This window comes from Orcinus orca, chromosome 10 (genome assembly GCF_937001465.1).
Source record: "Orcinus orca chromosome 10, mOrcOrc1.1, whole genome shotgun sequence".
Taxonomy (NCBI): Eukaryota; Metazoa; Chordata; class Mammalia; order Artiodactyla; family Delphinidae; genus Orcinus; species Orcinus orca.
The window spans coordinates 105,238,146-105,265,393 of record NC_064568.1 but is presented as its reverse complement, the minus strand read 5'-3'; the positions used below and the strand labels follow the sequence as shown (position 1 = coordinate 105,265,393).

Sequence of the window (27,248 nt, the reverse complement as noted above, 5' to 3'; positions counted from 1 at the left end):
CAGCCAGTTCCGAGCTAAGTGGACAGAAGACCAGCCACATCCCCTCCTCAGCCATTCCCCTCCCGGCCCAAAACCCGCTGCGGCCGCGAGCGGCGTCCTATGTAACCCAGAGCCCATGTACGTACGTTGTGTCCGTGTTTGTGCCATTTTTGATGTGCTCTGTCCGTTTTTCATTCTTTGTTCTTTCGCCTTCACGGGGTTCCGAGGCCAAGCACCCGTGCGTGTAGATTCACCTGTGTCGTCTGCAGGGCGTGTTGTCCTGACCGGCCACCAGGTGAGCCTGGAGTTTTTACCTTGGAAAATCCCCAGCTCTTCTCTCCAGAGGCAGCCAACAGGGTAGCTGACCTTAACTGCGTGTTTGGTTGTGGTCCACGCGCTCTGAGTCAGCCACACCTTCAGACCAGAGGGAGTGTCACCCAAAGGCAAATTCCCACCGGCTGGCAGAGAAGGCCTTGCTCCCGGGGTCCTCCCACGGGGCGCTTTTGGTTTTAATGCTTCTGAGACGTGTGTTAACGTAAGCCCCCTGGTCCTGTGATATCTGTGGTATTTGGGGCAAATTTGAGTTGAGGGGATTCCTTCAGAGTCAAAAACCTTTGACTGTGTCTGCAGAGACAGCCGCAGAGATGCTTTCAAAAAGCTTTACTGCGGTATAACGTGTGCGCCTGTATACAGTTAACTCTCGAGTACATTGCGGTATAACGTGTGCGCCTGTATACAGAGTTAACTCTCTTGAGTACATTGTGGTATAACGTGTGCGCCTGTATACAGAGTTAACTCTCTTGAGTACATTGAGGTATAACGTGTGCGCCTGTATACAGAGTTAACTCTCGAGTACACATGGAATGGTTTCCAGTAAGTTGATAGAGTTGTGCAGCCTTCACTCCAACCTCATTCTGGAACGTTCCCATCCCCCAGAGAGGAGCCTTGCACCCACTTGCGACCACTCCCCTTCCCAGCCCAGGCCCAGGAACCACCAATCCGCTTCTGTGTCTGCAGATTTGCCTTTTCTGGAAATTTCATAGAGTGGCACCGTACACCACATGGTCTTTAGGGAGTGGCTTCTCCCACTTAGCATAATACGTTCGCGGTTCATCCAGCCTGTAGCAGGCGTCAGTACTTCATTCCTTTTTATGGCTGAATGATATTCCACGGAGCGATATGGAGCAGTGTGTATCAGTTCACCAGTGATGGACGTTTTGATCGTCTCCACTTTTCTGGCCATTGTGCATAAGTCTACTGTGCACATTTACATACAAGTCTTTGTGTGGAGAGGTGATTTGGACGTTTTCATTTATCTTGGGTAGATACCTAACAGTGGAATTGCTGGGTCATATAGCACGTCTGTCTATAGTACATCTAACAGTGGAATTGCTGGGTCATGTAGCGCGTCTGTCTATAGTACATCTAACGGTGGAATTGCTGGGTCATATAGCACGTCTGTCTATAGTACATCTAACGGTGGAATTGCTGGGTCATATAGCGCGTCTGTCTATAGTACATCTAACATTTTGGGCAACTGACTGCAGCAAATGTCAAGTCTGAATCTTTGCTACTTGCTTTTAAGAAAGACCTTGGGTCACAGGACCTAACGGGAAAGGAGTCGGTCAAGCCCACAGCGGGCCAGCTGGGGACAAAGTCCTGATACCTTCCGTCCTTTCTGTCCCCCTGTCGCCCCTCATTCCTGCCCCTGGGGCTTCTCCTGGACTGAGTCAGAAGAGCAGCGTTCCTGCTGGCCAGGCCTCTGTGCACCATCTCGACCCCGGCCAACATAAGGCGTTTCTAAGGGTAAAGGGATCTACAGACGCACACCGGGGCCCCCCCCTTCTCCCCAGGAGCAGTGACCACCACTGGGAGATCAGAGGACGGAGTATTCAATGCGCCTGCGTCTGTCTCCCCGGGGAGACCCCAACAGCGTCACTTACCTGCTGCCCCTTCACTATGATGACTCCAGTGCCCCCCATCATGGCTTAGATCTTGGGGTGCAGCCCTCCAAAGAGTAGGTGCCCCTTCTCTGGGGAGGGGATGAGTCAGGACGAACCCTCCTTGAGGGTCTCCCCAGACTGGCACGGCAAGTGCGAATTTCTCTACCCTGAGAATCAGACAAGGTCAAGAGAGAATTTGACTGTAGGCGGGAAAGTTCCCATTTGTGGTGAACATGGGCTTACAGCAAGGAGTCCTCTGCCGCTTCCCTGGACTCCTAACCCAGGGCTCCTACTGTCCCGTGAGCCCGTCTCCCCAGGAAAGCCCTTCACACCCCGTCTGAAACATCACCCCTGCGCCCAGGCACAGGTGGCTGCCTCCCCGGACCCCTGCAAGGCCCCGGCGTGTGGGCTCCACGGGTTCCCGGCTTCAGCCGGGCAGGAAGTCGAGTCCAGGCTGAACCCCTCACACAGCGGGGAGCGGGGGGTCTCCAGTTCAAGGCACTTTCCCACAGCGCGACTGTGTGTTTTGGCTCTGTTGAAACTCTCAATTGAGTTCACACTGAAACACTAACATTAAAAGATGCTATGTGCAGCCATGTAGGAAGTTCAACTTTAAAAATAAGCTTGTCTTTCAAGTCCAAACATAATGTTTTGGGGTCATTGTGGTTCAAACCCGTGAGAAAGGAGTCCCTCTGTGTAGAGGCAGCTCTGCCTGGGTGGGAGGGGGGCCTCGGGGTCCCCGCGATGGCTCAGAAGCCCGGGAGATCCGCTCCCGCCTGGATCCCTCTCGGGGACCCCTCAGGATGCCAGTCCGGGGGCCAGGCTTCCGTGCGGCGTCTGTAGCAACAGAAGGAGGGAGGAGAAGCCAGGGCAGCCCCAGGACGGGGCAGTGTGTGGAGAGGGGCTTCCCGCAAGCAGAAGGGACGTCTGGAGGTCACAGGCTCACCACACTTGATAAAAGAGGCTGTGACGACTCGGGCTCCTTTTCCGCACGGTTCTCACCCAGGGCGAGGGAGCAGCTGGCGGCTCAGACATGTCCACACAGCAGCTGCGGAGCCGGATCCCTGCTAGACGGTTCCGCTGGAACTTGAATGGGCGACGCGTGACCTTCCGAAGGTCGGAAACCCTCTGAGAATCTCAGGCTGGGAACGCTCTCTCCAGAAAAATCTACACCAGCTCCACATTTTCACAAACAAGTCTGGGGGCTTCACACATGCCGAAGCCACGCGAGAGCTCTTTCTCAGAGTCGTGTTTTACACTCTTTTTACAATAGAGTCCACTTTCGGGAAATGAAAAATCTCCTCCACTCCTTTTAATGTTGATTGCAAAGCAGTCCACATAGTGTAGCTAAAAGAGCAGAGCAGGGAGACGAAGCCCTTCCGGATCACGGGAGCCCCTCCCCACTCTCCGCAAGCCGCTGCCCTGCAGGAGCGCAGAGACCGCGCCCGACGCAGTAGGAGTGGCTCAGGTCACAGGGCGACTGGGTTTCATCCTCCGTATGTGATCGGGGCTGACCTCCGACAACCTGTAAGGACGGAACTGCACGCGTGCATTTTGTATTTGAACTTGCCGTGGTCACACTTAGAAGGACCTGACCTGTCTTCTGACCTCTTTTTTCCTCCTGGTTTCCCTGATCTTGCTGTAATTTACAGAGTCTGCAATACACACAAAGTAAAGAATTCCCATGTAGCAGTAGTTCATTCCACCTCTGGAAAGAGACGGGGCAGGATGAGGAAGTTAATGGGTCAACTGTCAATAAAACTTTTTCCAAAAAAGACCTTTACATAATTTTACCATTTTCTCAAGCAAAATAAACCTTTCCCTTTCCTAAGAAATACTGATTGCGGAGAACTGTAGCAGTTCATTTGATGAGTATGGTCATCAGTTATTAGGTAATCACTAGTCAGAGAACTATAAACAAGAGAAGGACACGATCATCCTCTCCCACCTTGGAACTGGGGGCATCCGTGCTGGGAGCGGTGGTCCATGGTGCATGCAGAACGGGAGGGAGGGAAGGCAGCGGGGACAGGAGTGGACTCGGGGCAGGTGCGCTCAGGTATACCTGCCAGAACTGCCGTCACACACACAGCTGAGGAGGGACTCGGAGATCCAAGATCTTGGGGCTTATGTTCAATTGACCTGCATTACTTTATCGATCCTATGAATTAAGAATTTAATTTTTCTATCTTTCACTGATAAAAGCACTAGGAAATCAAGACGCAAAATTATTTTTCTAGGATTTCACTGTTGTTGGAGCCTGAACCAGGGTTACTATTCATAATATTGGCTCTTAACCTTAGAATCCTACTTCCAGGAATCCATCCTAGAGAAATAATCACACACACAAGGAGCCACGTCAGAGCTGTTCATGCAGCAAAACACTGGAAACTGTTGACTGTTCAGCAGGAGCCTCACGTCCCAGACTTCAGACCCTCAGTTTCCTACACCATCATCAACTACCTGTATTTTTACTCACTTTAACACTTTCCTTTACGTCTACTTTAAACCAACTACCCTTCTTTTTACTTAGCTTCATTCTAAGTAATAATATCCAAGACATAATAGGAATATGCAGTATTCCTACATATTTTTCTCTGATATACATTAACATTTAAAATTTTTTCCTGTAGAATTCATTGCAGTTACCATGTTGTGATAACAAAAGCAGGTCATTCTTAATGTGTCAAATTCATTTGTTAATTTGAATAAAAACATATGATCCCCATCAAACAAACAGAAATTCTAAATCTACTTTGAAGTTGAATCGATCAAGAAGTATCTATTTGGAAACTATGTACCTACTATCATATTGTACCAAAGATAAGGTTGCTGTCTTCACAGAATAGTTGGATCGCTGGTAATCAATCATTAACCTAGTGAATGTTCCAATATTTGGGGACATACTGGAAAACTAACAAATTTCTCTGGATGTGGTTTATCTTATAGATCTAGATGAGATTAGTTTGGAAAAGGGGCCTCATTTAGTTCAGAAAATCTTCAGAGTCCAGTGTAGTTCTGGGCTAATCAGAGACTAAAGGAAGTTGTTTTTTTTTTTTTTTTTTTTGCGGTACGCGGGCCTCTCACTGCTGTGGCCTCTCCCGTTGCGGAGCACAGGCTCTGGACGCGCAGGCTCAGCGGCCATGGCTCACGGGCCCAGCCGCTCTGCGGCATGTGGGATCTTCCCGGACCGGGGCACGAACCCGTGTCCCCTGCATCGGCAGGCGGACTCTCAACCACTGCACCACCAGGGAAGCCCCTAAAGGAAGTTTTTAAGGAGGAGTAAGCTTGGAAGTCAAGCAGTCTTATTTTGAATTAGCATATTTAAAAAAAAAAGATATGGAATTAATGATCAGGTATCAGTTCGGAATTTCTGGACTTCACTCCAAGCCCAAGTGACCACTGACATTTTACCTCCTACCGTGATGACCCCTTGATGAGAGGCGAAAGGCATGAGGAACACTGCCAGCTATAAAATAAATTGTACTTCAATGTCTATGCTCTCTAAAGATAAATCTTTTCTTAATATAAGAAACTCACTGAAACAAATGAACGCTAATTAACATTGCTATTAGAATAAAAATATTTATTTGTATGCTAGCTGAAATGATCTTACATACCACTAATGATACATGTAGCCTAGGTTTGATAGCTTAAGGAAACATCCACATAGCAAAATATTATTCAGCCATTAAGATTAGCTTTTTTGGTACGGGAAAATGTTTGTTAGGATGTTAAATGGGGTTCAAAATACAGCATAAACTAAATTGTATAAAAATACATATATGAAAAATTGAATGTAAATACACACAAATGATACGGTTGATAATCTCTAGGTGGTGAGATTAATTACTTTCTTTTTTTTTTAATTTTACAACAGTGAGTCTGCATTACTTTTCAGTGGGGGTTTATTTTCAAGCCTTTTATGAAGCGTCCATTTGATGGGTCTGTGAGCTGGACGTTGCCCAGGGCCCCTGTGATACAGAGAAATGGACCAGGAGTGAGTGAAGTGCGGACACTCCCCAAACGCTGTATCTTCCCCTCGGTTTGGAGCACTTCCTGTCCCCCATTAGGGTCCTCTGGTTTCCCAGTGACTGAAGCTGGGAGAAACAGAATAAGCCCTCCTGAGGACTAACAGATGTCCAGTGAGACTGCATGATTTGATTGGATCGTCAATAGCTGAGCCGCCTTGAAAGCGAGCCCCGGGGCGTTTCACAGGGTTCTCCACTTTTACAGATGGGCCCCGCCTGGCCTCCTAAGACCCACGAGAATCAGAAACAGATGAGGAGTCAGGCCTGTCCTCACACATGAGAACCGCGGACTCACCAAAATCTCACAGTCCTCGCTGGGAAAAAGGCCGTCAACCTGTGCTCATAACAATCACCTCGATGGTGACGCGGGTGACGATGGATATGACGGCGCAGGAAAATACGGTCACGTTCGTGAACTGGCAGTCTGCTGACACAGATGACAAGAATCTACCTCTGGGGAGCCAGAGTCTGTGCTGGACGTAAACGCTGGCCACCAGGGCTGCAGCAGCCTGGCCCAGCCCCGGGGATGAAGGATAAAGGACAGAGCGTCCCGGCCTCGGGGGCTCTGGCGGAAGCTGGCGGCCCTCAGATCCAAGCACTGGGGCTAAAAAGGGCAACTGTTTTTTCATAATCACATTTTTCCACGTAACAGATTCTTCTCATTCTTCTGTGGGTTTAGCTCTTCCTTTTCCCAAAGTCGTAATTACCAGTTTCACATCCTAACACTGAATAGCTGGAAAGCCCAGTCTGAGTAAACCATCTCTACACGGGAAAACGCAAGACGCTAATAAGGGATGATTTTGATTTAATTCATTGTTTCGCGTCAGTAACAATCACAGAGACCAATCATCTTTCCTGAGGTTTTAATGGGAAACAATGGTATTTTAAAATTTCAGTTATTATTTTAGAACCAGACTCAGAAAGTTGAAATGTCCAAAGAAACCATCTAGATCTAAGCCAGAGTCTCTGTCGAAAGCTCACTTTGACTGAGGAAGGTGCAGGATCCCTGAGGAGGACTCTAAAGAAAGGTAAAGGGAGGTGCCCAGGCTCACGTCCCCACCTCCTGAGATACAGACACAGACACCAGCGAGCACGCATGCACACACATCACACCCCTGCACACACGAAAACGCACCACCACCAGGTCATGTGAATCAGCGCCAACACGACTGCAAAGGCCCCGAGGTGCCGAGAGCTCCGAGGGCCCAAGGGGGTGGCCCAGGCCTGGCCTCTAGGCCAAGGGGTGTCAGCTCGCAGAAGGTAAGAAGCGGGTACTTTCTCGGCATGAAGGGTGCCTGGGAGGAGGTGAAGATGCTGTCCTGTTCTTGGACTCGTCCGAACACTGGCCTCCGGCTTAACCGGCCTCAACAGCTACAGCTGGACTTACCCCTGTTGCTGCCCGTGGGGCCTCCGGCTGGTCAAGGGGGCACCATTCTCTCCCAGGCGACAGCACGAGCGGGGCAGGGAGGGGAGACCCCAACCCGGGTCGCTGAGGGCCCTCCACTCAAGCTTAGCTCAGGGTGCCGCATCTAGCTCCCCGTGGCCTAGCAATGTGGATTCCCCGTGCCCCACAGATGACGGCCCCCGTGTGCTAAGTGTTGGGCACACGGCGACCACAAGACTTTTTTGTTTTCTGAGGGTGTGAAACGCGTCTCAGTCACTTTTACAACCTAGAAGTCCTTTCTGTACAGAGTATCTGAAGCCTGTACCACGAACCTGGAGAACTGTGGCCGGAGTGGGAGAAAGGTCTTCGCAGCGAGGCTGGGCCAGGCTCCCCGGGGTGTGGTCGGCCCAACTGCCTCATCAGAGCCGACGGCCCCCCGCGTCCAGAAGGCCCTCCGGGCTGTGCAGGTTGTGTTGGGAACTTCACCTCCCGGCAGTGGGCTGGGTTCCCAGCAGAGAAAGGAGGCCCTGCTGACTCAGGGACCCTCCGCCATCATCTCCAACACAGACAGCCCCCGGCAGGAGCCCCTGGGCAGGGTGGGGGCTGCACCCTCCTTCAGCCTGGGTTTCCCTTTTAGCCACTTGCATAAAGAAAGCCCTGGGAACTCTTTGCTAAAACAGCAAATCAGAGGACAAGCTTTATAGGAAGCTGGTGACACAAAGGTTCTAAAGAGCGTGTCAGACACTGTGGCAGGTGAGGAGGGCCCACGGCCTCTGGCCCAGGGAGTGGGCCCCCCTGCACCTGCGATGTCCCCGAGGTGGGCTCACTGAGGCCGGGGGAGGCACCGACCCGGGGGGCCTGCAGCTCCTGGCTGTCATCCTGGGAGCAGCCCTTGTGGAACAGAGAGACTCTGAAGGGACCTGGATGTGGATATCTGGGGACAGACAGGTGCACCCAGATCTAGACGTGAGCCCTCCCGGCGGGACGGCCTCCAGAAAGCAGGCTCAAGTTCTGGGGACCTGCTCACGCAGTGTCTCTAAGGCACCTCCCAGACCCGTTCAGCGAGGCTGCCACCTGCCTGCGGGTCAGCCCCGTCTGCTCCCTCATCGTTCTGGTCGCTTCCCCAGTGTTCCAGGTCAGCTGGGCGGCTGGTCTCAGATGGACATGATTCAACAACTTTCCCTGGCTCACTGACAGGTCCTGGCACCAGGGGTGCCCCAGAGGAGCACAGACCACGAGTGGGGCGTTCCCAGCTCCGACACGGAAGGCATAGCACCCAGCAGCCTGCAAGGCTGGGAGGGCTCACGGAGCAGCCCTACGTGTAGGACGCTGCAGCCTCTGGGCCAGAATCATCGCAGGCCGAATTTTTAGTGCAGTTTACACTTAGAATTTAGAGGGGACTTAATGCTCCACCTAAGAATGTCTGTGTTCAGCGTGGACCTTGGGCTTAGACTCAGGGATGTGTGTGTGTGTGTCTGCATCTGTGTGCACCCGACACCCTAGGGGCCTATGAGACCTGCCTGGCCTCTAAAATAGTCTCACCTGAACCCCAAATAAATATATATCTGCTTTTGCAATTCGAGATTCATCCCTTGGGCTTAAACATTAAAGATGGGGTTTAGGGTGAGGAGAAGAAGAGCTGACTCCTGTCAAATGTAAACAGTCCTGTCTGCTTAATCAGTTTCTTTCTTTCTCAGGATACAAGCGCCCTGTTGGTCTTTCACGGAGAAATAGCGACCGTCCGGCTGGCACACTTTGTGGGAGAGAAAACTGATCCCTAAAGGGAGTGAGCATCTACGATCGGCAGGTCTGGGAGGAAAACCAGCCCTCCTGGCACACAGGGGGGCCTTTGTCATCCCACCCGTAGCATCTGCCCTTTAGCCCAAAATACAGCGTCAAATCAAGTCAGTTCTCTCCTGATTCCCCAGTCCTGGGAAGCTTCTTCCTTAACTCGGAGTCAGGAAAATGACGCTGCCCTGGGTATCCACCACATTCAAGGGGCAGGAAAGGAAGCGTCCTGCACGGGGTGGGTGTGGGAGCGTGAGGCACAGACCTCACAGATGACCTCAGGGCTTGAAGGCGGCGAAGTCCAGTTCTGTGCTGAGTAAAACCACTCAGCACCCGGAGCTTGGCATCTCCACGCTGGTTCCCAAACGAGGTTCATCCCCACTTCTACTTCCCGTGTTTATCTTCTCAAAGTACCAACTTTTAGTTTTATTGATCTCTGCTATTGTTTTCTTCATTTCTATTTCATTTTTTTCTGCTCTCATCTTTATGACTTCTTTCCTTGTACTGACTGAGTTTTCTTTGTTCTTCTTTCTCTAGTTGCTTTAGCTGTAAGGTTAGATTGTTTATTTGAGATTTTTCTTGTTTCTTGAGGTGAGATTCAATTGCTACAAACTTCCCTCTTAGAACTGCTTTTTCTGCATCCCACAGGTTTTGGGTCGTCGTGTTTTCATTGTCATTTGTTTCTATGTACTTTTTAATTTCTTCTTTGAGTTCTTCAGTGATCTCTTGGTTATTTAGTAGCAACTGTTTAGCCTCCATGTACTTGTGTTTTTTACAGTTTTTTTCCTGTGATTGATTTCCAACCTCATAGCGTTACAGTCAGAAAAGATGCTGGATATGATTTCAATTTTCTTAAATTTTCCAAGGCTTGATTTGTGACCCAAGATGTGACCTCTCCTGAAGAATGTTCCATGTGCACTTGAGAAGAAAGTGTGTTTGGCCACTTTCGGATGGAATGTCTTATAAATATCAATTAAATCTCTCTGGTCTATTGTGTCACTTAAAGCTTGTGTTTCCTTATTTATTTTCTGTTTCGATGATCTGTCCACTGGTGTAAGTGGAGTGTTACAGTCCCCTTCTATTATTGTGTTACTGTCAATTTCCCCTTTCATGATTGTTAGCATTTGCCTTATGTATTGAGGTGCTCCTATGTTGAGTGCATAAACATTTATAATTGCTGTATCTTCTTGGATTGATCCCTTGATCATTATGTAGTGCCCTTCTTTATCTCTTGTAACAGTCTTTATTTTAAAGTCTATTTTATCTGATACAAGTATTGTTACTCCAGCTTTCTTTTGATTTCCATTTGCATGGAATATCTTTTTCCATCCTTTCACTTTCAGTGTGTATGTGTCCCTAGGTCTGAAGTGGGTCTTTTGTAGACAGCATATATATGGGTCTTGTGTTTTGTTTTGTTTTTTAACATCCTTATTGGAGTATAATTGCTTTACAATGGTGTGTTAGTTTCTGCTTTATAACAAAGTGAATCATTAGGTCCCATTTGTTTATTTTTGTTTTTATTTCCATTTCTCTAGGAGGTGGGTCAAAAAGGATCTTGCTGTGATTTATGTCATAGAGTGTTCTGCCTATGTTTTCCTCTAAGAGTTTGATAGTGTCTGGCCTTACATTTAGGTCTTTAATCCATTTTGAGTTTATTTTTGTGTATGGTGTTAGGGAGTGATCTAATCTCATACTTTTAAATGTACCTGTCCAGTTCTCCCAGCACCACTTATTGAAGAGGCTGTCTTTTCTCCATTGTATATTCTTGTCTCCTTTGTCATAAATTAGGTGACCATATGTGTGTGGGTTTATCTCTGGGCTTCCTATCCTGTTCCATTTATCTATATTTCTGTTTTTGTACCAGTGCCATATTGTCTTGATTATTGTAGCTTTGTAGTATAGTCTGAAGTCAGGGAGCCTGATTCTTCCAGCTCCATTTTTCGTTCTCAAGATTGCTTTGGCTATTCAGGGTCTTTTGTGTTTCCATACAAATTGTGAAAGTTTTTGTTCTAGTTCTGTGAAAAATGTCAGTGGTAGTTTGATAAGGATTGCATTGAATCTGTAGATTGTCTTGGGTAGTAGAGTCATTTTCACAATGTTGATTCTTCCAATCCAAGAACATGGTATATCTCTCCATCTAGTTGTATCATCTTTAATTTCTTTCATCAGTGTCTTATAATTTTCTGCATACAGGTCTTTTGTCTCCTTAGGTAGTTGTATTCCTAGATATTTTATTCTTTTTGTTACAATGGTAAGTGGGAGTGTTTTCTTAATTTCACTTTCAGATTTTTCATCATTAGTGTATAGGAATGCCAGAGATTTCTGTTCATTAATATTGTATCCTGCTACTTTACCAAATTCATTGATTAGCTCTAGTAGTTTTCTGGTAGAATCTTTAGGATTCTCTATGTATTGTATCATCTCATCTGCAAACAGTGACAGCTTTACTTCTTCTTTTCTGATTTGGATTTCTTTTATTTCCTTTTCTTCTCTGAATGCTGTAGCTAAAACTTCCAAAACTATGTTGAATAATAGTGGTGAGAGTGGGCAACCTTGCCTTGTTCCTGATCTTAGTGGAAATGCTTTCAGTTTTTCACCATTGAGGACGATGTTGGCTGTGGGTTCGTCATATATGGCCTTTATCATGTTGAGGAAAGTTCCCTCTATGCCTACTTTCTGCAGGGTTTTTATCATAAATGGGTGTTGAATTTTTTCGAAAGCTTTCTCTGCATCTATTGAGATGATCATATGGTTTTTCTCCTTCAATTTGTTAATATGGTGTATCACGTTGATTGATTTGAGTATATTGAAGAATCCTTGCATTCCTGGGATAAACCCCACTTGATCATGGTGTATGATCCTTTTAATGTGCTGTTGGATTCTGTTTGCTAGTATTTTGTTGAGGATTTTTGCATCTATGTTCATCAGTGATATTGGTCTGTAGTTTTCTTTCTTTGTGACATCTTTGTCTGGTTTTGGTATCAGGGTGATGGTGGCCTCGTAGAATGAGTTTGGGAGTGTTCCTCCCTCTGCTATATTTTGGAAGAGTTTGAGAAGGATAGGTGTTAGCTCTTCTCTAAATGTTTGATAGAATTCACCTGTGAAGCCATCTGGTCCTGGGCTTTTGTTTGTTGGAAGATTTTTAATCACAGTTTCAATTTCAGTGCTTGTGATTGGTCTGTTCATATTTTCTATTTCTTCCTGGTTCAGTCTTGGCAGGTTGTGCATTTCTAAGAATTTGTCCATTTCTTCCAGGTTGTCCGTTTTATTGGCCTAGAGTTGCTTGTAGTAATCTCTCATGATCTTTTGTATTTCTGCAGTGTCAGTTGTTACTTCTCCTTTTTCATTTCTAATTCTATTGATTTGAGTCTTCTCCCTTTTTTTCTTGATGAGTCTGGCTAATGGTTTATCAATTTTGTTTACCTTCTCAAAGAATCAGATTTTAGTTTTATTGATCTTTGCTATCGTTTCCTTCATTTCTTTTTCATTTATTTCTGATCTTATCTTTATGATTTCTTTCCTTCTGCTAACTTTGGGGTTTTTTTGTGATTCTTTCTCTAATTGCTTGAGGTACAAGTTTAGGTTGTTTATTCAAGATGTTTCCTGCTTCTTAAGATGGGCTTGTATTGCTATAAACTTCCCCCTTAGAACTGCTTTTGCTGCATCCCATAGGTTTTGCGTCATCGTGTCTCCATTGTCATTTGTTTCTAGGTATTTTTTGATTTCCCCTTTGATTTCTTCAGTGATCACTTGGTTATTAAGTAGTGTATTGTTTAACCTCCATGTGTTTGTATTTTTTACAGATCTTTTCCTGTAATTGATATCTAGTCTCATAGTGTTGTGGTCGGAAAAGATACTTGATATGATTTCAATTTTCTTAAATTTACTAAGGCTAGATTTGTGACCCAAGATACGATCTATCCTGGAGAATGTTCCATGAGCACTTGAGAAAAATGTGTATTCTGTTGTTTTGGGGTGGAATGTCCTATAAATATCAATTAAGTCCATCTTGTTTAATGTATCATTTAAAGCTTGTGTTTCCTTATTTACTTTCATTTTGGATGATCTGTTCATTGGTGAAAGTGGGGTGTTAAAGTCCCCTACTATGATTGTGTTACTCCCTCTGCTATATTGTGTCAATTTCCCCTTTTATAGACAGCCCTCAGAATGGAGAAAATATTTGCAAATGAAGCAACTGACAAAGGATTGATCTCCAAACTTTACAAGCAGCTCATGTAGCTCAATAACAAAAAAACAAACAAACAAATCCAAAGATGGGCAGAAGACCTAAATAGACATTTCTCCAAAGAAGATATACAGATTGCCAACAGACACATGAAAGAATGCTCAACATCATTAATCATTAGAGAAATGCAAATCAAAACTACAATGAGATATCATCTCACACCAGTCAGAATGGCCATCATCAAAAAATCTAGAAACAATAAATGCTGGAGAGGGTGTGGAGAAAAGGGAACACTCTTGCACTGCTGGTGGGAAAGTAAATTGATACAGCCACTATGGAGAACAGTATGGAGGTTCCTTAAAATACTACAAATAGAACTACCATATGACCCAGCAATCCCACCTGTGGACATATACCCTGAGAAAACCATAATTCAAAAAGAGTCATGTACCAAAATGTTCATTGCAGCTCTATTTACAATAGCCAGACATGGAAGCAGCCTAAGTGTCCCTCATCGGATGAATGGATAAAGAAGATGTGGCACATATATACAGTGGAATATTACTCAGCCATAAAGAGAAACGAAATTGAGTTATTTGTAGTGAGGTGGATGGACCTAGAGTCTGTCATACAGAGTGAAGTAAGTCAGAAAGGGAAAAACAAATACCGTATGCTAACACATATATATGGAATTTAAGGGGAAAAAAAGGTCATGAAGAACCTAGGGGTAAGATGGGAATAAAGACACAGACCTACTAGAGCATGGACTTGAGTATATGGGGAGGGGGAAGGGTAAGCTGGGACAAAGTGAGAGAGTGGCATGGACATATATACGCTACCAAACGTAAAATAGATAGCTAGTGGGAAGCAGCCGCATAGCACAGGGAAATCAGCTTGGTGCTTTGTGACCACCTAGAGGGGTGGGAAAGGGAGGGTGGGAGGGAGGGAGATGCAAGAGGAAAGAGATATGGGGATATATGTATATGTATAACTGATTCACTTTGTTATAAAGCAGAAACTAACACACCACTGTAAAGCAATTATACTCCAATAAAGATGTAAAAAAAAAAAAAAGAAAAGCGAAAAAGGATCAGAACAATAACAAAGAGTAAAAAATATAATTAGTCTAGGAAATTAACAGATATGTTAGAAAGAATATAAAAATAAAATTTAGATGAAACCACAGCTAGAAGGTAAAACAGAACCACAATAGTAAAAAAGAGGAGAAGAAGAGGGGGAAAAAAAAGGCAGAAAAGACCTTGCCTGTGGGGGAGCCGCGGCTTAGGCAGGGGTGGGGTTTAGGTGGTGGGCAGGGCCTATGCTTGGGATCCACAGGGCTGGAAAAGGCGGGGGGGGGGGGGGGGAGGCGGGGGGGGCAGGGTGTGGCTTAGGCTCAAGGCAACAGAAGGGGCCCAGGGGTGCCTCTGGTCTCGGAGAGCGGGGGACTCGGCCTGGGAGCCCAGCAGGCTTCCCGGGCTGGAATGGGAGGGGCAAAGGCCCTCAGCTCCTCTCCTGCTCCTCCGGTCTTGGACGGTCCCTCCCGCCTGCTTCTCCTGTTCTCCCCTGGCCTCCCTTCTATGCTCCTAGGACCCATGCGGCCCCAGGGGGGTGGGGTTTGGAGGTAAAGGAAGCAGGAATTTGAGATGGCATCTAAGAAAGAGCCTATATCTTGCTTTCTTAACTTTCAGTTTATCCCACAAGATAATAGAATGAGCCCTGGAACTTCGGTGGCTTCTTCCTTACCAAGGGAGATCGTCATTTTGCACCAGAGGTTGTAGAGTTGCACAATCACATGAGTGCCTCGGACGGTGTTCCTTGGAAAAGGCATGTCTATCTACTAAACAAACAGAAACCAGAACCAGCTCCCCAGACGTTTCTCCAGAACAAAGAGGCTCCATTCTCACTGCTTGATCCTTCCCAACAGACCAGAAGTCAGCCTTTCAACACAGACCAGCAACGCGGAAGGTGGAGTGTGGCCCAGGCTCTTGGGAATCACCTACACTGACGGGCAGCCCTAAGTCATCGCCACCAACGTGGATCCCCCAGAGCTCCGTACTGAGACTATGGACCCCGGTCTCCCCACCTCTCACAAAGTGTCTATTATTATCACCATTATTCACAGGAATTTGAAAAACGTGCTGTGTTTTGCAGACAGGGGCGACCGCCCAGGCCATGCGTGGCCTGGAGAGCGAGTCAGAGGCGCTACCTTCTCCCCTCCCGGGCTTTGGCAGCAGGTCCCTTTCTGCAGGGAGGGGTCAGCGTGGCGTCGGGGACGTGTGATCTTGCCCAGCGGCACTGCCAGCGCCAACTCATAGTAGGTCAGGCCTCTGACTTATTGATAGTGACGAGTCCATTCGAGCTGGCGGGCGCCAGGATTAACTGCAAGCAGCCTGGGTCCTGTCGGTAAGCAAGCGCAAGCGGGGGGGCGACGGGGGTGCCGCCTCTGCCCGGGCTGTCCCGGAAGGGAGCCCAGGAACCAGAGAAAACACATAGAGTGATGCAGGGGGGAAGGGTCTGAGCTAAAATTATCAATATTTATGGCTTAGCACAAACCGTAAATTGCTGTAAAGACAGGACATTAACACACACACATGCCTCTCCACGGCATAATTGGACTCTCCCTCCTTGTTTCAAACGCTTTTCCTTAATGGCACGTAGCATTGAACAAGAAATGCCAGAATCCCACCCCTGGGCTCGTCCGCCTGCTGGCAGCGTGCCCACCTGCTTTGAAATCTAGTTTATTGAAATTACCGCACAAATACTTGAAGGATTTTGAAAAGTGATTAATGTGTTTCAACCCACACGCATACACTTAAAGAAAGGCAATGCCTGCCATTTGGACAGGCCCAAATGCGCCTTGAGGTGGGCGTGAGCGGGTCTGTGCAGACACTTACAAGTAGGTATCTGAGCAGAGGCTCCGAGGCACTTCTGCTGGGTAAACACAGCAGCTGGAACCTGGCTGAGCTGGACGCAGGCTCTGTAACGCGCTGTGGCATTTGGTGATTATCTTACATCATATGACCTGCTTTACATACAGTGGATGGAATTTTTTAAAATAGCTACTTCCTTGTAAGATCGAGTGAATTGCAAAAATCCTTCAGTGAGACGTTACCCAGTGCAGCTTCAAGAATTCCAGTGACTCCTGGCGGGTCTATTTTAAATCCTGGTATCACTCACCCTTGGTATACTCAGATCTGAGATTACAGAATTTGTAACACAGGAGAGTAATTCATTGTAAATGACCCAAAACTGGAAACTTAAGAAGTTGTACGTTGTAGGGCTGTGTGCAAACTTTTAGTTAGCTTTAGTGAGTTAAGCATAGCATTTCAGTCCTGTCCTGTCAAGTGCTGGAAGTACCCAACAGAGGAGGCCGTGTTAGGGAGGAAAGGTGAAGTGATCATGGACTCAATACATTCCCAGACTTGAAAACATTTGTTAGAAAAGGGCTACTTGGAATCAGGAGAGATATCTTCTGAAGCACCATACAGCTAAGTGGTCATCGCTTTGAACTGTAAAACCCAACACACTACAATGCCGACCTTGTTACACCAAAGAGAGGGTCATGGCCTGAAAACCAGATTTGATCAGTCACTTCCACTGCTTGAATACACACCTTACCGTGTCGCTAACCTGTTAACTTCTTCTGCCGGGGGTCTCACCAAGCCGTGAGTCCCCCCATCCACTATCAGCACCTTCCATCACTGTGTTCTGGGTGGGGGTCTTCCTTCCCCAGAGGTTCTTGAGGTGGGGGGACCGCATCTGTTCTGTCCACCTGGCATCACACATATTTGTGGGAAGAATAAATGGCATCTCCTAAAGATGGAGGCCCACAGAGTTTTAATAAACACTTTTAGCTGATGCTTCTGTTTGGGCTGGTGAATCCTGAGAATTGTGAGTGGGCCTTATTTCCATTTTCTGAGTTTCTGAGTTTCCTGCCCCAACTCCAGCCTGCTCTAAATTATATGGCTTCTAACAGGAACAAAATCTTCATAGGACTGATAAGGGTCAAGTTGATTTTTGATGTATAAATGCAATCAACCTAGGAACTAAAATTTGAAGGTAAAACAAACTATGTGATGTATGGGTATGACTTGTGCTATCCGTAGAGTTTCTGATAATTTTAAACCTATTACTTTTCGTACTTGAGAAATTCATTTAACTCTCCGACTATTGACAGATGATACAAATGTGCCTAACACGGCCTCTGCAGGTCAGCTCCTGCCTTATTTCTTCACTGCACAAGACCCATTAGCTCAAGAGCCTGCCGACACCAAACTCAAATTTTTACACATCCAATTATTTTAAAAATAGCCCAAGGAAGCAGCTTTTTGGCCATTTACAGTCTGTTTGCTTTGCAACCCCACAAAGCATCACCTGATAGTTGGTTAGAAGTAAAAGGAAGGAAACAGAGGTGCTAACACTAGTCAGAGAAGCTGCGGTGACGACTTTAATGTCAGACAAGAGTAGACTTCAAAGCAAAGGACATCCCCAGAGCAATCAGGTCATTTTGCAGTGATAAAGGGGTCCAGCAATCCTAAAGGTGTAGTCCCTTAATAACAGGGTTTCAAATATAGGGAGTGAAAAATGATAGAACTGCAATGAAAAATAAATGAGTTCACAATTACAACTGGAGATTCCTAAAACTTCTTTTCGAAAATTGGTAAAACAAGTAGACAGGAAATCAGCAAAAATAAATAAGACTTGAGCCAAAAAATATCAACCAAACTGACCTAAGTGACATCGACAGAACCTTCCACCCGGGATAGCAGAATATATGTCCTGTTCAAGCACCCTTTCCAAGATCAGGCATATTCTGGGTCACAAAACAAACCTTAATAAATTTAAAAGCCTTCTGGTTGTACAAATTATGTTCTCTGATCCCGATGGGATTAAGTTAGGAATCACCAGCAGAAAGATATCTGGAAGATCCTCAAATACTTAGAAACTAAATAACGCACTTCTAAGTAATATATGGGCCAAAGAAGAACCGTAAAGGGAAATTGGAAAATATGTTGACCTCCTAACAAGGGAGTTCATTATCCTTTGATGGTGTGAAATGATGACATTTGCATCTTCAAGTCACTCTGTGGGGGTCACTGGCGTCATCAAGAAGAGCAATTTGAAGGTTGATGGTAAACGGAAGGCATGTAAGGTCATAGCTGGAGGGGAAGTTGGGGTCCTGAAAAAGGCTTTGTGTATATGAAAAACATGTATATAAAGTTTGCAGCACTTTCATTGAAACTTAGCTCCCATTTCTGAAACTTCAGCCACGCCACACTCTCCCCACCACCGTCTCCTCTTAAACTCACTCGCTCAGGTTTGCCCTTGGTCTTGATTCTTTGTCGGGATCCACACTTCGGTCCAACGATGGTACCCGTTTCCTCTCCATCAGCCCCTCCAGCTGTGCTTCCATACTGGTCTAACCACATGCACGACCATCGTTGTAACCGACCTCCCGCAAATGCCGCACTGACATCCTTTGTCTCCCTCTCAGAAACCCACCCTATGCCTGACCTGGAGCTGGCACACAGGGGACATCACACAGAGCTGCCTGGTCCACTCCAAATGCCTGACCTGCAACCCCACGGAGCCCCACGGAGCAGCGGTCCCACTGCGTGTCTCAGGAGGGCTCGTCCCCTAACTGTTCTTTCTGCCCCACACCCCCAATCTCCAGCCAGGTGACCTTAAAATGTTGACAGGATCATGTTACCTACTATTAAAACCTGCCCATAGCTTCCAAACACACCTGGGATAAAATCCGTCTTCTTTACTGGGGCCTTGGGGGCCGACCTCTGTGGCCTCAGCCCTCCAGCTCACCCTCTGCCCTCCCTCACTCCCACGCTCAGGCCACACTTTGGGGGAACCTATGGGGATGTTCACATCTTACCCGTCGTTCAGAGTCCGTGGGGTCCCCTTCTTCTGGGAAGTCTTCTCTCTTTAACTGCCCCTGTTTTGTCGCTCTCTGCTTTCCCTAAATTTCCATTCCCTTTAGAGTCTATCCCACATCATTCTGAGCTCTGACTGCTACTCATGTTGCTTTTTTGTTGTTTTTTTTCACACTTGGACTCTAACCTTGTAGGTAAAAGACCTGTGTCTGTTAATTCCCAGCTACAGTTCTGACCACAAAATGGGCCTCAAACACTGAGTTTAGTGACTGCTAGGAAGCAGGTGAGGTGGGAGCCTCTCCTGGGATGGACGTGGGGAGGGGCTATGCCATGGACACACACAGGCTCCGGTTCTCCCCTTTCTGGCTCTGGGACCTAAGGCAACTTATGTAACCTGTCGGCATCAGCTTCCTCATCCACAAAATGGGAACAATAGTAGTACCTGCCTAATAAAACTGTAGTAAGGATAAGACGAGATAATTTGAAAAGAACGTACCTTAGTACCTAGCATGTGGTAAGTATTCTATAAATGTTATCTGTTATTATATACTCATTTAATGAGGATTTCTTAAGTGTCTACTGGGGAACATTCAAATGATATATGAGATGCAAGGGAATTAACATTTGTTGAGCACAAAACCTGTGTTATAAATTAGGCTGGGCACTTTCCAGATTTAGGTAGGTGAGAAAAAAAGGAAGTTGAATGAAATTAAAATAACAACACAACATATCAGAATTTGTGGAATGCTGCTGTAGCAGAACTTATGGGGAAAATTCTAGTATTAAACACCTATATCAGACAAGAAGAAACGCCTCAAATCAGTGACCTCAGTGTTCACCTCAAGAAACTAGAAAATGAAGAACAAATTGAAGACAAATCAAGCAGAAGGAAGGAAATAATAAAGATCAAAGGGAACGTTCAGTGCAGTAAAAACAGAAAACCAAGAGACAAGATCAGTGAAACTAAACTTCTTGTTTGAGAAGATCGACAAAATTGATAAGCTTCTAGCCAGATGAATAAGAAAGAAAAGAAAGAAGAAACAAACACCAGTATCAGGAGTGAAGCTAGTGACATCACAGCAGATTCTACAGATAATAAAAAATTATAGGGGAATATTATGAACACTTTATGCATATAAAATTGACAACTTGGATGAAGTGGACTAATTCCTTGAAAGAGATAATCCACCTCTCATTTAAGAAATTCATAACCCGAACAGCTCTATATCTATTAAATAAATTTAATTTGTAGTTAAAAAAAGGAAACTTCAGGCCTAGATGGCTTCAGAGGGGAAGTCTAGCAAACATTTAAGAAAGAAATATTACCAACTCTGTGCAAACTCTTCCAGAAAAATTTAAAAGGACTACATAGTTACTCACCTTTGAGGCTAGTGTTATCCTGATATCAAAACTATGTAAAAACATTACAAGAGGGCTTCCCTGGTGGCGCAGTGGTTGGGAGTCCGCCTGCCGACGCAGGGGACACGGGTTCGTGCCCCGGTCCAGGAAGATCCCACATGCCGGGGAGCGGCTGGGCCCGTGAGCCATGGCCGCTGAGCCTGCACGTCCGGAGCCTGTGCTCCACAACGGGAGAGGCCACAACAGTGAGAGGCCCGCGTACCGCAAAAAAAACAAAAGAAAAAGAAATATACCAATATCTCTCATGAATATAGATGTAAATGTTCTAAATAAAATCTGAGCAAATCAAATCCAATATATAATAATATGTGTGCTCTCCAATATTATGTGTATATTGTATTTGATTGGCTGACATTTTGTCTAGAATATTTACATCTATGTTTTTATATATGCATATACATACACATACATTATGACTAAGTGAGGCTTAACCCAGGAATGCAAGGTTGGTTTAATATTCAAAAATCAATCGATGTATTTTACCATATTACAATAAACTAAAAAGAAAAACCACACGATGATCTCAATGGACACAGAAGTATTTTACAAAATACAGCTTCACAGTAAACTGGGAATAGGAGAGAAATTTCTTCACTCTGATAAAGTGCACATAACGGTGAAATGCTGACAGTTGTATTCCTGAGATCAAGAATAAGACAAGGACATGACTTTCACCACTTGTACTCACTATTGTAATGGGGGGGGTCCCAGCAACCCATCAGGGAAAGAAAAAGAAATCAAATGGCCCCAGATGAGAAAGGAAGAACTAAACCTGTCTTATTTGCAGACAACATAATCACCTACGCAGAAAATCTAGTGAACTCTAAGTAAAAAGATTCAAGAATTAACAAGTAAAAGTAGGGGTGCAGGGTACAAGGTCAGTATGAAATATCAAATGCATTTCTATACACAGTCAACCTTTCATATCTGCATGTCCAGCACCCTCAGATCCAACCAACCACAGATCAAATACATATATTTAATTTCAGAAAGTTCCCAAAAGCAAAACTTGAATTTTCCACATCCTGGGACCTATATACGTAGCATTGTATTTACAAGTATTTATATAACATTTACATTGTAGCAGGCATTACAAGCAATCTAGAGATGATTTAAAGTCTATGGGAGGATGTGTGTAGGTTATACGCAAACATTTGATAGAGAAATTTGAGCGTCCTTGGATTTGGGTGCCCTCAGGGGCCCTGGAACGCATCACCCGCGGACACAGGGAGGTGACTGCACTGCAACGAATGAGGAACAGTTGGAGATTTTAACTAAAAACACATCACCATTTGCAATGGCATCAAACTCACAACTAAGTCTGACACAGGTACGTAAGACCCACACTACTTTGCTGAGGAAATTCAAGTCCTGTATTAGTGCAGAGACACACCTTGCTCGTGAGCTGGAAGACTCAATATTGTCAAGACGTCAGTTCCCCTCAGTTGATCCACATCTGAAGCATCTGGTCAAAACCCCAACAGGTGTCCTGTGGTCCCCCCCTTCCCGTAAGCCTTTCTTCACAAGGGGGTTCCATCCAGCTCTCACCAGCGTCTAAGACGAGGCTCAAACCCCAGACCAGGGAAGCCTGGTCACAGACAGAAGACACACCCAAATTCTACTTTTGGTCATTCTTTCTTCTTCCTTATGTGAAGGCAAACTAGCTCTTTTTTTTTGAAGTTTGATCTCGATGGATCTATTTGTAGGGAGAAAAAAAGAAAAGACGTTTGTGCAGGAGGTTGATTACCTTCTCTGGAGGAAGAAGCAAAGCCAGATGAGGATGGACTGGGCTGTGAAGCCTCACTCTGGGGGCTTGTACCCACCGAAGCTCTCCTGAGGGGCCCTGACACTTTAGTTGTCAGCTGTGCAAGCTCGGGGCCTAGAGGCAGCCTGCTGTGATGCGCAGGCCCTGGTGTGCGAGGTGGCATCCTGGGCGCCCACCCGTCTGAACAGCAGCCACCTGTCTGCAAGGCCCCGCATCTCCCGCCTCCTTGGGGCAAAAGCAGGGTGTTAGTGTAGTGGGCCGTGCTGTCCGCACGTGTCCACGGACACGGTGGCCTCCAAACATTTGAACTGTCTATCCCTCCTCCAGGAAAATCTTTGAATATACCTATACCCTGAAGATGTATATTTACCGATTTATAAATTACTTATATGCATATATTTGACCATATCAATCTATTACATGAATTGTAAAAAGGTGCAGAAATGACTTCTTTAAACATGAGACGAACCATCGTAAAGCAATTATACTCCAATAAAGATGCTAAAAAAAACCAACAAATACAAGAGTTTATATAGAATGACTATGACCTTGATAAAACCAAAAATAAATAAATGTGTTTATACTTGCACAAAAAAATAAATAAATAAAAACGAGACGAAATCAAATAGATGTGCTCACTTTGGAGCAGGTTTCAAGGCTGGGCCTCGTCGTCGATCATCATGGCCAGAGAGGACAGAGTGACCACGTGAGCAGGGGCTCCCAAGGCCTCACCTGCCCTGAGCATCCGCCCTCATGTTGGAGGACCAAGGGCTACAGGAAAGCTGAAAACCACTCGACTGGACATTCCCTCAGGCTCTTCTTGTAGCTCAAAGAACCTATCTTCCTCCTTACTTTTCCCACCGCATAAAATACGATCACTCTCCCCAACGCGAGAAGCCTGTTTTGTTTTTCCACGTGACCAGCCTCAGCTGTCACACCCTGCAGAGTGGGTAACAGAGAAGCTGGGGCAGAGGACCGTTCCCAAAAAAGAGATCAGAGAGAACTCTTTTTAACAGCTAAATATAGCAGACTAAGCTAGGCCCACCGTGTAAACCGCTCCTTTCCATATCAAAACCGTCCACAGGAAAATACCCAGAGGGGCAGTCACCGCTCAGATTAGACGCCGCTGATGCACATGGCGCCCGGCGGCACATGTTCCTGGGACGCGGTTCATCCTCACCCAGGGCCCTGGAGCTCCTCCCACCAATGCCTTGTTAAACTGCCAGGGTACAAAAGGAAGGAAACACAGCTTGTGTCTCCCGCTTCATGACCGGGTGGCCGTGCGCTGCATTTCTGGCCAGCCCCACCCCCCACCCCCACCGAGAAGGCAGGGGCACCAAGAGAGATTTGGGGGCTTTTGTTCCAAGTTCACAAAGGAGATTCGAGAGGGCACCGAGACAAAACCCCTGCTTGCTGCCACTGCAAGTTAGCCCCGGAAGTGAATTCTCTCTGAGCCAGTTTTCCCTCGAGGGCAACCTGGGAAGAAAAGGAGTGCTTTTCTCCTAAAATCAGGTTGCTGACCTCTTCGGATCTAGCAGCAGTGCTCTCAGGACTCTGCCAGACGTGTGCTTCACCAGGAAGCTGGGGTCTCCAGCCCTGGAGCCATCCTGACACTTCTCCGGCCCCCAAGCGCTGGGAGGGCGGCTGTGAGTGATAACGTGGGGCCGGGGTGCATGAATTCCAGGCGTAATTATCCTCACCTATTGGGCTGCAGCCCCAACATGCTCACCCCATCATTAAAGCGCAGTGAAGACGACAGCGCTCCGCGCCCCGCTGCCCCTCGGCCCCGCCCACCAGCACAGCGCGTCCCAGGAGCTGCGGCGCAGACCCGGGCCCTGCCCGCGCTGGAATGCAGCCCCTGACTGCAGATCAGTCCCTGTAAGTCAGCAAACCTGGCCTCCCTGGAGCAGGTGGCCAACTAACGTGAGCAGAAGAAAAAGCCTCATCCTTCCTGCCAAGAACCTTCTGTCCGCAGAGGAGAAGGCTGGGATTCCTGTGTCCGCAGAGGAGAAGGCTGGGATTCCTCCAGACGTGCACGTGCAGAACAGCCCCCGCCGCTCGCCAGGCCCAGCAGTGAACTCACCGGAACCCTGGGGGTGGCGGCAGTCTCCAAGCGCAGCGACACCTGCGGACTGAGACGGGCTGACCTTGCCTGCAGGCGGAAGGAGCGGCGTGCGGCTGCAGACACGAGCCCCTCCACTGCCGGCAAACCGGGGGCACAGGGCATGTGCGTGGGCTCCTCCTCGAGACGCCCCGGCACGCGTGCACACGGACACACACACGCACGCTCGGAACAGAGACAGACACGGGGAGAGCGTGGGCCCCGGCCCTTTTCTCTCCAGAGGGACTCTCGTCTCTCCAGTCCCGCAGGCGGGTCAAGGTCCCCTTTGCTGGTTAACCGGCTTCTCCTGCTGGGTCACCGCCTGCAGGAGCAGCAGGCAGAGGGGGCCCAGGTGGGGGACAGGGTCACTGCCCAGGTGGGGCGGGGTCGCTGACTTGCCCTGAGAAGGGGCCGCCCAAGGCCAGTCCCAGAAGGCCCCCTCCTGCCTGGTCACCTAGGGAGCATGTCTGGCCGGCACGACAGGAGCAGTGTGGTCACAAACGGGCATAAACGGTCACGTTACTATCTCGTCCCTCGTCTAGGGCAGATCGGCCGCGTCTGAGCTCCCACCTCCTGGGCCTCCGACCCCCAGCACGGCCCTGGGGGCTCAGGCCGCGGCAGCCTCGGCGCTGACTCACAGGACAGGCATGAAGGGGCCTGGGCCACCCCTTTCATGACCCACGCTGTCCTGCAGATGAATAACGGGGGTTGGGAGGGCATGGGGCTGGCAGCAAAGGTCGGTGAGACCCTTGCATGGAGTCTCTCGTGGAGAAACTCCCCCAAAGGCGCCACAGACGGAGCCCCTGTCGTAAGATGCTGCGGGGCCGGCCCAGGCCCTGCCCATCACACCGACGTCTGGCAACCGAAAGGGTGCTGTGAGTCCTTTCGGAGGCCTGAGCAGGCAGCCTCGACAGGAGGTATGGGCCCAGCCGGGCTTTGGGACAGGCCCTGCCAAGGGTCTGGGTGCCCGACGCCCTTCCAGGTGACTCCACCCCCTCCGTCTGGGCCCGGGAGCGGCAGATGCATCCTCCTGGGCTCATATGTTGGCACGTTTTATTTAAGAGGGCTCTATTTGGAAGACCACTGATGGCGCAGAAAACGGCCCCAAGGGCAGTGCGCGTGGAAATTCAGCGCCCAGCCTGTCTCCTCACCTGCGGGGACCGGTGACCGAGGCCTCTCTCAGCGTTCCCCCGCAGTGCTGTGTCTCTCAACTCTACAAAGCCCACTTTGGGGGATGTTTGGACAATGAATTAGCATCCAGCAAAGCCTGGAAAACCAGGAGAGAAAATGACAGCGGGTGTAAACCGTGGGTGACCCACCAGGCCCTGGAGGGGGCGCTGACGGGGCTCTGAGCCCTCTCCAAAGCTTCCCTAAGTCTCGCAGGCAGGGAGACAGCCGTCCACGGTGCAAACACCCGCACTTTAAAACTCTGAGTGAGAAGCTCATTTAAGTCCTTATTGTAAGGTGTGCGTGTGGAATCTGTCCCCAGGTGGCCTCCTCCGGCCATTCCTCCTGCACCTTCTGGGGCCTTTTTGTTCTGACGACAGGCGGCTTGACCCCCAGCAGCGCGGCCGCCAGTGGGGAAGCAGGAGCCTCCTGTGGGGATTGTGTGCAGCGAGGCGGCTGCCCAGAATCCAGGCGCGCAACGCGGATCCTCTCTGGTGGCATCATAACCCGTAACCTGTGTTCACACATTTATCAGGCTTATCTGTGAACAGTGGACTTGTGACACAGGTACTTGTTGCGTGTGTGATGATACACAGCTGACCACACACATCGTATTTCCCTTCGAGAGACGACTGCAGTTGCCTGTGTACAGCAGGGTCCCACAGACGCTTCCTGTAAAGGGCCAGAGAGCAAATATGTGGTCTTTGTGTGCCGTCCACCAAGCCACTGCAGCAACTACTCCCCCACCTTTGTAGCCCAAGAGCAGCCATGAAAGTGCAGACAGGAGCCGGCAGGGGCACGGCCCGGCCTGCGGCCGAGGCTACTGACCTGGACCTTTAGAAACGTCCCTCCTTCAGCAACCTTAGCTCTTGAACTAAGAATCGAGGAATAAGAGAAAAGCAAAGGCCTCTAAGCGTCAGAAGGGAACGTCAGCAGTTTGTGGCCCAAAGCTCCCGCCTTGTGCATCAGGCAGCCGCCCGGTCCGCGGTCCCCACCGGCTGACTTCCATTTGCTCAAATGTTCTTATAATCTCTTGGACAGTTGGCCGGTTTTCGTCACGTTTTATTGGTGCACAGCCCCGCCCCCGTCAGGCAGCCTCCGTGACCAGCCTCCCCTGAGCCTGGTTTACAAAGCCCGAAGCAGCTGCTGTTCGGCCTTTTAGAGAAAAGGTGAGCCAAGCCCTGCTCAGCTCATCACTTTAGGACCAGCCTTTGGGGTCCAGGGCCTGGCACCGGGCTGTCGGGTGTACCTCTCCCTCAACATGCTTAATAAAGAGCCCTTGTCTACGTGCTTATAAATACAAAGCCCCAGAAGGGAACGAACATGAGTCTAATAATTAAAGTGAAGTTAATTACAGCAGCTCAAGTAGGTGCCGGCAACAGTAACAGCTTATGCAACAGCTATTCGCCCAACATATTGACTCTGAGTCTCCTAAAATGCCGATTCCAGCTTTATCGCTAATGAGGCCAATTATTATATTTGCTTGGGTAATAGCCGCTCTTTTCCCCAAGTAAATTAAATGCGTATGCAAATATGCATCGAATGCCAAGATGGTTTTCGTCCTCTGACCTTCTGAAACTCCTCAGAGCCTTCTAAGGGTGGG

General features: G+C 47.8%; 3 long non-coding RNA genes across 4 annotated transcripts in view; 1 reads left to right on the top strand and 2 right to left on the bottom strand.

Moving 5' to 3' along the window:
* The window catches only part of LOC125965517 (uncharacterized), a 31,213-nt gene extending 8,180 nt beyond the window's left edge, over positions 1 to 23,033 (bottom strand). Inside the window, exon 1 of the long non-coding RNA XR_007479491.1 lies at positions 20,574 to 23,033. This is a non-coding gene — a long non-coding RNA (uncharacterized LOC125965517). The remainder of the gene's footprint in view (positions 1 to 20,573) is intronic.
* The window catches only part of LOC117197084 (uncharacterized), a 149,462-nt gene that overhangs the window by 32,077 nt on the left and 90,137 nt on the right, over positions 1 to 27,248 (bottom strand). The gene's annotated exons all lie outside the window — the stretch shown is intronic.
* Positions 15,573 to 23,265, top strand: LOC125965520 (uncharacterized). 2 transcript variants are annotated; one of them, XR_007479501.1, is made up of 2 exons: positions 15,573 to 15,711; positions 23,027 to 23,265. It is a non-coding gene; the product is annotated as an uncharacterized LOC125965520 (long non-coding RNA). The 2 variants fall into 2 exon arrangements; XR_007479500.1 differs by lacking the exon at positions 23,027 to 23,265 and adding an exon at positions 18,803 to 19,053 and having other exon boundaries at positions 15,589 to 15,711.